This window comes from Terrapene carolina, unplaced genomic scaffold, assembly GCF_002925995.2.
Source record: "Terrapene carolina triunguis isolate 2854851 unplaced genomic scaffold, T_m_triunguis-2.0 Scaffold132, whole genome shotgun sequence".
NCBI classification, from domain to species: Eukaryota; Metazoa; Chordata; order Testudines; family Emydidae; genus Terrapene; species Terrapene triunguis.
In genome coordinates this window covers 4,429,587-4,435,586 of record NW_020664483.1, presented here as the reverse complement: position 1 = coordinate 4,435,586, position 6,000 = coordinate 4,429,587, and the positions used below count along the sequence as shown (strand labels likewise).

The window sequence follows — 6,000 nt, the reverse complement described above, 5'->3', positions numbered from 1 at the left end:
GGAAGGGGCGGGGCTAGGGCAGGATGGGGGCGGGGCTAGGGCAGAACGGGGGCGGGGCTCCTCCCGTCCTCTTTTTTCCGTGCTGAAATATGGTAACCCTACTGCTGAGCAGCAGTGGTTCCTGCACAACCTTGAGGACTTTGCCTTCCATAGCTGCCTGGCCACATTGCGGGATGGGCTCGGGGAGGGCTAGGTGGGGGTTGGGGCGTGTGCCTCTCACAGAGCACAGGGCTGTGCCAGCCCCACACAGGACCTCCAGCAGTCTGAGCTGGGGCCAGCTCTAAGATGTGGGGTCTCAGCCCCACCCCCACCCCACCCTATCGACTGGAGAAATGGGAGGATAGCCAGCCACTGTTGGAAAGTAAAGGACCCAACCTCTAGTCAGGTACAAAACAAGTGTTTAGGTCCTGCACCCTCCCCCACACACACGCAGCACCCCAAACCGCAACTTTAACAAACAGTGGCAGCAACTTTTGAACCAAAATATCACAACTTTCTGACAGCCTTACTGATAACACAAACACTGTGTGGGTATATCTACATCACAGTGTAAGGTGTGATTGTAGCACAGGTAGGCCTGCCTGTGCTAGCTTTAATCTAGCCAGCACCGGTAACAGTAGCAGTGAAGATGTGATGGCACAGAATTCAGCGCAGGCTAGCAATCTGTGAATACTCAGGGCCTGATTCTCAATTACACTGTCTCTCTTTACATTGCTCTGGTGGGCTAAAGGGTGTAGATTGGGTGTAGGTTGCAGTTACAAGGCCCCTTTATACTGCCTGAATGGTGCAAAGAGGCCTTCGTGTAAATTAGAATCATGCCCGACATCTTCCAGAACATTCCTTGGGCCAGCAGGCTGTAAAATGCCCAGTGTTCTAAGGGTTAATCGTTGACAATGTGGGCACACAGTTACGCTTCAATCTTCTGTGAAAAGAAGGGGTTTTACAGATAATGAAAAGTGAAAATGAAGTTTCTTTTGGTTTGATTGAATTCATGAAGAAACATGACTCGAGGATGTGGATGGAAACCATATTTTATTAAGGGAATGTCTGACGTACCCTCTAGAAATGGAAAATAAGGATTTAAGGAGACAGATTAGTTATGGGGCTGTGGAAGAAATAATCATAGTTAAACTTTAGCTGATTGAAGAAGTTAACAACTGTATGAGCATTTGTCATTCACCTCATCAGTGCTCTTAGTTAAGAAAGTCAAGAACTAAATTAGCCTTCTGTCTTCATGGATCATGGTTGTCTCTGACATATATATTTTAACAATGTGTGTGCGTTGTGTACTGTACACAGAATCGTCACCTCTCACAATTTTATTCATAGATTTTAAGGCCAGAAGAGAGCATTAGAAAGGCACTAGCTCCCCCGAAAGTGGGCAGGCAGAAAGCAGGACCATGTCTGTGGAATGAAGGCTTCCTCTAACAATGTCTATCAGAACTACCCCTGCGCTTGTACAGCGATGCCCCACCTCCATCACAGACCTGTGTCTTATGGCACCATCTGGCCTTCGGAAGTTCAAAGAGTCCCTTCTCACAGTTCTAAAATTGAATGCAACCACTTGAATGCAATGGCCCCCATTTAAAGTCAACGTTTGCCAACAGTGACCACAGAGCGAGACAGGGAAATACTGCAGTGTGAGATAACTGACAAATGTTGCCTTTTTCATGGCAGCCATTGTGCATGCATATTGCAGAGTTTTCCTAAGGAGAACTCAAAACAGAGCAATTGCAATTGCTAGTCTTTATCTTGTGTTAGAGGTTTAAATAACCATCCAGTACATGTTGTGACAGACCCAGACCAGTGGGGTACAGGAGTCAGGTAGAGGGCAAATATACTGGTCACTGGATGAGTAGTTTTCTGTTCCCTGAGTGACCAGAGCAGGGGCTGCACTAGAGTAATCAGGAACCTGCTAGAACCAGTTAAGGCAGGCAGGCTAATTAGAACACCTGCAGCCAATTAAGAAGAAGCTGCTAGAATCAATTAAGGCAGGCTAATCAGGGCACCTGGGTTTTAAAAGGAGCTCACTTCAGTTTGTGGTGCGAGTGTGAGGAGCTGGGAGCAAGAGGCGCAAGGAGCTGAGAGGGAGAGGGTGTGCTGCTGGAGGACTGAGGAGTACAAGCGTTATCAGACACCAGGAGGAAGGTCCTGTGGTGAGAATGAGGAAGGTGTTTGGAGGAGGCCATGGGGAAGTAGCCCAGGGAGTTGTAGCTGTCATGCAGCTGTTACAAGAGGCACTATAGACAGCTGCAGTCCACAGGGCCCTGGGCTGGAACCCGGAGTAGAGGGTGGGCCTGGGTTCCCCCCAAACCCCCCAATTGACCTGGACTGTGGGTTCTTCCAGAGGGGAAGGTCTCTGGGCTGTTCCCCAACCCACATGGTGAATCTCCGAGGCAAGAAAATCCGCCAATAAGCGCAGGACCCACCAAGATAGAGGAGGAACTTTGTCACACTGTCCAAAGCTCAGGAGAATGGATGGACTATGAAAGCTAAAATACCAATAGCTCAGGCAAAAATGTGAGAGCCTAGTGTTATAGGGATAATTCCACTGATTTTTGCCTTTGGACTGTAATTCTGATTGTGACAGAGTTATGCTGCTTTAAATGTAAGCCTTCCAAAAGGGAGATTCTGAATATAAGACTCGGTAGTATATCTGATCTTTCCCCAAGTATGTTTGTCCAGTGCGACCTAGCTAAAGAAAGGCTTTTCTGTTTCTGAGAAATATTATAAAAATATTCTCAATGACCTTGCACACAGTTTTGAAAATGTGTGTTGCTCGAGAATTGAATCTTAAATTCAACCACCTTCTAAGGTAAGTAATCCCTATTCTAAGGACTTGATCTAGATATTTCCAGATTAACTCATCCTGTTGTTGTTGTGTTGATATCATCTCATAACTTCTGAGTTGTTATGCTTGATTAGATCACCTAGTCTGATCTCCTGTATAACACAGGCCAGAGAATTTCACCCACTTACCCCTTCACTGAGCTCGATGATTTGTCTGACTGTAAAAAATGTGCCTTATTTCTAATTGGAATTTGTCTAGCTTTAATGTTTTAGGTGTTTTCTAATTTAACTCTGTAGCCAGGCACTTTGCAGACTTAATTAGGTTTAATTCAGAGACCGAGGCAGTTAACGACAAGCTAATATCCCTGCAAACTTAGCTCCCAATTCTGCAACCTGCTCTCTGATGGAAAACAAACCACTGCATCTCATGGAGCTCCATTGAAATCAATGAGATTCTACGTAGTCTGTATCTGTAGCAAATTTTCACTGTTACTCTATCCTATATACTAATATGGAGCACCTAACGATATGGTATACTGTGTTCATTTCATATATATGACTTTGTTATCAGCAAATCATTGGTGGATGATATGAAGTTGTGAAGCATTGTCAATACAGAGGAGGATCAGAATATTATACAGGAATAGCTGGATGACCTTGAGTCACAGAAATGAGATGAAATTCAATAATAAGGTCCTGCACTTAGGATCTAATAATAAAAATTTCTCCCACAAGCTGGGGCAACAGAGGAGAAGAAAGACTTGGGTGTGTTGGTGGAACACAGGATCACCATGAGCCACCAACATGATGCAATGGTGGAAAAGGCAAATATGATCCCAGGATGTATCAGGCAAGGCATTTCCAGTAGAGATAGAGAAGTACTAATGCCATTGTACGTGGCACTGGTAAGATCTCAACTGGAATGCTGTGTACAGCTCTGGTCACCCGTGTTCAGGAGAAATGAATTCAAACAAACAGGTGCAGAAGAGCTACTAGGATGACCAGGGGAATGGAGAGTCGATCTTAAGAGACTGGAAAAACATGGCTCTTTTAACATAGCAAAAAGAAGGCTGATGGGGGGGGGGGGGGGGGGGGGAATATGATTGCTCTCTGTAAACCCTACAGAAAGTGAAGAGCTATTTAAGCTAAAAAAAAAATGTTGGCACAAGAACAAATGGACCAGGAACAAATTGATGCTGGCAATTAGAAGAAGGTTTCTACCCATCAGAGGGATGAGGTTCTAGAACAGCCTCCTAATAGGAGTTGTGGGGGCAAACAACTTAATTAGTTTTAAGAGCGAGCTAGACAAATTGATGAGTGTGATTGTATGTCCTGATTGCTTGTGATGGTAGGTGGCCAGGCTCACCAGCCCTCAGGCTCACTTCCAGTTTACACCTTCTGTTCCTAAAAGCTCATGTTTCAGGGTTTCAGCCAGACACCTGGAGGGGTCAAGATGGGATTCCCCCCCACAGACATACAGTATACTCTGGATTGGGTCTCCTTCCTCTGAATCATTAGAGATGGCCATGTTGGAGATGGGACACTGGACAGGGCCAGTGCTGTGAGGTGGCACCAAGCATTCTGTCCCTAGGGTGCTTGGCTGGCTGGTTCTCGCTCACATGCTCACAGTCTAAGTGGTCGCCGTGTGTGGGGTCAGGAAGGAATTTTCCCCCATGTTAGGTTGGCAGTGACCTTGAGGGTGAGGTTTCACCTTCCTTTGCAGCAAGGGGTGTAAATCACTTGTCAAGATTATCTGGATGTATCTCATTCAGTCAGCTCCCTGCCACTGGGGAGACCTCAGGCACTGGTGCAAATAGTCCCTCTTATTTTCTGCCTGTGGCACATGATAGTGTAGTCTCCTGTGGGCTGTAACAGTTTGGTCTAATTTTGGTTGTTGGGTGGTGGTGGCCTGTGATAGACAGGAGGTCAGACTAAATCATCTGGTGTTCCATTTGGCCTTAAACTCTATGACTTTCATGACTTCTGTTTTCCTGTCCTACTCAAAGTCATTATACACAGCCCTACAAGAGTCTACTTAACTATCTAAGTGTGTAGGAAAAGTCATCTTCATATTATATGGTACTACTTGCATATGTGACCATACAATTCAAGACTAAATTGTACCAGATATGCACTAAGGGGCAGAGTTAAGGTTATGTTACTTTAGCATTTCCTGATTTTTCAGTGCTTAACTTTGCGACCATAGCACAGTATTTTGTATGAGATTTCCTAAGTGTTTTTTTTTTTTTAGGAGAGAGAGGTAATAAAGTAGGAAAAAAATAAGAAAAGAGAGTTTCATTGTCCAGGACTTCAAACTCTGTTGGTTTACAAAAGTTTGTGAAGAGTGGTTGTGATTTTTGACTTTTAGAAGCACAAATCAGATTGACTGCCACTGATAGTTGTGCTCCTGAATCCCATTGACTTTCACTGTGCCTCGTGTGCCTAAATCACTTGCACCCTTTTAAAAATCCCATCTAGAGTGTGTAACTAGTTGACTATTGTGCACCAATCGTGTATGTCTGAAGGTGTTTGGCAACACACCACCAAAATGCCCAGCATGGTGCATTTTCAGAGATCTACAAAAGGCAGCTCCTCTCCACACTGCATTAGGAGTTGTGCTGCATCTCAGATGCATTGGAGCAAAACTCCTTTTGTGGGCTCTTCACAAAATGACAAGTAGCCTTCCTCACAGGTCTCTTTTGAAGTTAAATTAATTAATGTTGGTGAATGCTTGGAGATCCTAGGGTGGGAGGTGCTTTCTGTACAGTGTTAGTCTGCGTTTCTCAATCACAACCCAAAATTGGGATGGGGAGGCAGAACATTTCAAAGGGTTCACGCGATGGCTCCGATCCTGCAGGATTGGCTGGGCTCAGCTCCCTACTCTGGGTGTTGGGATCTGCAGGGTTACAGCGCCACTCAGATTTGGCCCAACCATCCCTCAGTCAGGAAGATGCAGGGGTGGGGGGCTGTGTCAAACTTGAGTGAGTGGCACTGTGAGCCCATGCACCAGGTCACAACTGTGCTCACAGATTTGGCCCAGCTGCCCCCCCACACAAGGGAGTTCAAGGCCAAATCTAAGCAGCACTGCAACCACAGAGGTTGCAACACCCAGAGTGAGGAGCCAAGCCCAACCAGCCCTACAGGACTGGAACTGCAGGAGCCGCTGCTGCGGGGTGACTGCAGGGTGGGATCTGCAACAAAGACCCCCAG

At 45.9% G+C, this 6,000-nt stretch overlaps 1 protein-coding gene across 1 annotated transcript in view; it reads left to right on the top strand.

Annotated features, from left to right (window-relative positions):
- SLC24A3 (solute carrier family 24 member 3) overlaps positions 1-6,000 on the top strand; it is a 129,744-nt gene that overhangs the window by 77,477 nt on the left and 46,267 nt on the right. The gene's annotated exons all lie outside the window — the stretch shown is intronic.